Below are 3,775 nucleotides of genomic sequence, written 5' to 3'. Positions count from 1 at the left end.
CCACTCCTCCTCCTCCGGTGAAACGAAATTATCGGGCATTTCTTCCACCCGGATTTGGAACGAAGCACCATCGATTTTACATTTCAGGATGTTTCCAATAGAGTTGAACCCAGTAGACATCTGTATAAAAGCCACGTCCAGCCTCTCTTTCGTTCTTGTTTTTTCTTCAATTTTCAGAAGCAACCCGAACCTCGCGCTTGCCGTACTGAAGAAACGGGAATTCCAAACATGTAGCGGAACTCCGGTCCATTTAGTCCAGACAACTCTTTGGTAGTTGATATCCACAGATTTCCAAGGCCTCCACCACTGCAACCAGAAGTCTCTCCATTCGTTGAGCTTATTGAGATTTTCCTCGGTCGTCTGCTCATTGCTGCTTTGGATTAGGACCATGTTGCCACCGAGGGATTTCAACTTAAAACAACCTGCGCATTCACTATTTATTTCATCTCGAACTTCTTCCCAGAGAAACTCAGATTTAATGTAACCTGTAAAAGCCCCATTAAGCCAAACCAAGTCTTCTTCCGTCGTCTGGAACTGTAAGGTCTCGTCATCAAGTTCTTTATCATCTTTAGCACCTGTAAGAGCTTCCTTAAACGAGACACCTGCGTGCCTGTTATACACCTTCATGGTGCATGGCTGGATCTGTTTCAACTTTTTTTCTTTGACGCTATTCTGCTCATTCCTTCTCTTCTCAACATCCCTTTCGAATTTAGGCTTATAAACTCTAACCTTATAACTGCCAATCCAGAGTTTGTTGAGGTCCTCTAGTAAAGTCTCAGACCTATCCACCTTCTCAAATCGAACAAAGCCGAACGGTCTTCCCCGAAGATCTCTCTTCCTTGGGCAGTATACATCCACCGTCTTCGCAACCGTCTCGAACTTACGTCTTAGAAAATCTAGGCTGCAATCCTCTGGGATGTTGTTAAAGAAAAAGGTTGTAGTGCCTTCACATTCATTCGAACTCCAATCTCTCCTCCCATTCAAACTATTCCGGTTCCAGCTTCTTGCTGGTTTTCTCTCGACATGTTTGGGATCAATCCCTCTTTTTCTCACCTCTCTCCATTCTTTCTCCCTCTCTCTAGGCTCCATTATAGAGAAAATCACCGATTTTAGGAATTAATGAACTACAACGAACAATACATCAATCAAACAAAACAACTTCAAGGTAAGCTCTGTCCTTAACTTTGCTAATTTCAGTTCAAATCTCCTCCATTTCGTTTCAACATGGCACCTTCAATTCATTTAAGTTATTCTACAATACGTTCAACCCCAACAACAACCCATCTGCTTGAAAACATTCAAGGTAATTTGCTGTCTCAATTGCTCAATTCAGTTCGCCTCCATATCAACTGAACATCACCCGAGATAAGGAAGTAGAACTTAGCTTTAAAAGAGGTAGGACTGACTGCCCGTTCGGTTGGGACAAAGCGGCGTGACAGCAGCGGCGACTGGTCACGGGTGAGTGGCACGGTGCGGTGGGCGTGGCCGGAATGGGCTTCTGGGCGGCGGATCTGTGAGCGAAGGCGGGCCGGTAGAGACCTCAGGGCTGCGAATCTGCTGGCTGCTGCTGTGAAGGCTCAAGAATCGCACTGCTGCTGCCGGACTGATGTAGCTGGAGAAGTCGTCTGCTTCAAACTTGCAGCGCTGCTGACGGAGGAGGCTGATCGGTGCGGCCCGGGCGTCTGCGCTGAAACCGGCGGCGACTGGTCGCGGGTGTGCGACACGGCGCGATGTGCGTTGCTGACAGTTGCTTCTGTGTGGGAGATCTGTGGGCGAGGTCGGGCCGGCAGAGACCTCTTGGCGGCGGATCTGCTGGCTGCGTGTGCACTGTGTAACTGGCGGCGAACGGAGTCTAGCGGGAGTGAGGAGGCGGAGTCTATTAAAAATATTATTTATTATTAATAAAAATAACATTTATATCTAATAACTGTATGGAACAAGGCAAAAACAAAAAGATTTGGATCGGACGCAAAAGAAAAAAAAAATCACCTTTTTCGATTTTATCCGTTGTACTCATCATCAGAGTGCTTTTCACAATAATTAGCTAAGGACTGGATGAAGATTAATCTAGAATTGAGTTTAATTACTGTAAGTTATGACCATTTTCAAAGTTCACTTTTGATTAGTTATACAGAGATCATTCGAAATAATCATGGGCCCCATAGATAACTGCAATTTAATTAGCGAGTATCATTCGAAAAATTATTTTTTTGTCATAATGACTATTTTAAATTTTTGCGCAAATTTCTATATCGTCTACAATCTATAACACAACAAAATATCCGAAATATTTAACTAAAATAATTTAAATCGAAGATATTAGGTCCTTTGAAAAAGACCCAAGTATCAAAATCTATATCTATATAATATATAAAAGAGGAGTTTTTCCCTCCATCTTTTCCCTCTCTTTTTCTCTCTCTTCTTTCATCAATTTTTTCATTCTTTTTTTCTTTTAGTTTTTCATAATTTAATTCTTTTGTAAATATTGTCAAATTTAATTCATGATTTTTTTTCAATATGCATCTTAAATTACTATTCTATAAAAACATCAAAAATAAATTTAAAATGATTAAGTTATGAAAAATTTAAAATATTTTATTTTCTCTCTTTTCATTAAAATTTTATAACTTTTTATTTATGTTTGTATATGAAAATATTTAGTATGACGTGTAACTATATAATAATAATGTGTAAATGCAAATTTTTGTTATTGAATAATTTTTATTACACTTTATACAAAGTTGTTAATATAATTTTTAAATTCAAGATTTTATTGAATAATTGACGTGAATTATTTTATTTTATTTTTAAAATATATTTTATATTTATTTAAATATATCGTTAATTTCGATTTTCGTCGTGCATCGCACGAATGGACGTTCTAGTTTCAATAATACAAAAGAGGTCTTCAGTTCAATCACCACTATAAATAATTTATTCATTTTTTTCTTGTAAGGTTTCTATTTATTCCAAGTTGTACTCCTGTTTTCAATAAGTACTAGTATGTGCCCGCTCGTGCGATGCACGACCATCATCGAAATTGAACGATAATTTAAATAAATAAATAAAAATGTTAAACATAATATATATATATATATATATATATATATATATATATATAAGTAAATATAAACATAAATGGTCTCAATAACAAATAAATTATTCACAATATAATCTCAATAAAAATATCAATCTGAAAACATTCGAATTTTCAATTATTGAAATAGCAATTAATTGATTTAATTGATAATGTGTATAAATTTATAAATAAATAAATTATGAAATATCAAAAGCAAGTATAGATGATAATGAGTATCATTATGGATCATATAATATTCTAAGATGTACAAAACTATTTATTTACATATAGTATAACTGTAGTTTAATATAGTTTTCGAATGCATATTTATGAGGTCATTTTGTTTATGCTCAAATTTTAAAATAAAGTTACAATGTATACATTTTTTTTTTCAATTGGAAAGTGAAAAAATAAAGGGTTTAACATGAGATATGTGTCGTTCATTTTCCAAAATAAAATGTATACAATTTCAGTAAATTTAAATAAATGTGCTACTAAAAAATTAAACTCTTCAATTTACTTTTATTTTTTATTTTTAAAGAAAATCGATAATGGTTCTCTAATTACTGATTTTCCAATGAGTAATTTTGAAGCTTAAAAATTCGATTTTTAAGATATACTATATATTAGTTATTTATCTACAAATTTATATTAATATAAAGTTGACCTTTAAAAAAATATTTTTAAGCTAAAGAT

Source organism: Salvia miltiorrhiza, chromosome 8, assembly GCF_028751815.1.
Source record: "Salvia miltiorrhiza cultivar Shanhuang (shh) chromosome 8, IMPLAD_Smil_shh, whole genome shotgun sequence".
Lineage (NCBI taxonomy): Eukaryota > Viridiplantae > Streptophyta > Magnoliopsida > Lamiales > Lamiaceae > Salvia > Salvia miltiorrhiza.
This window is presented reverse-complemented; position numbering follows the sequence as displayed.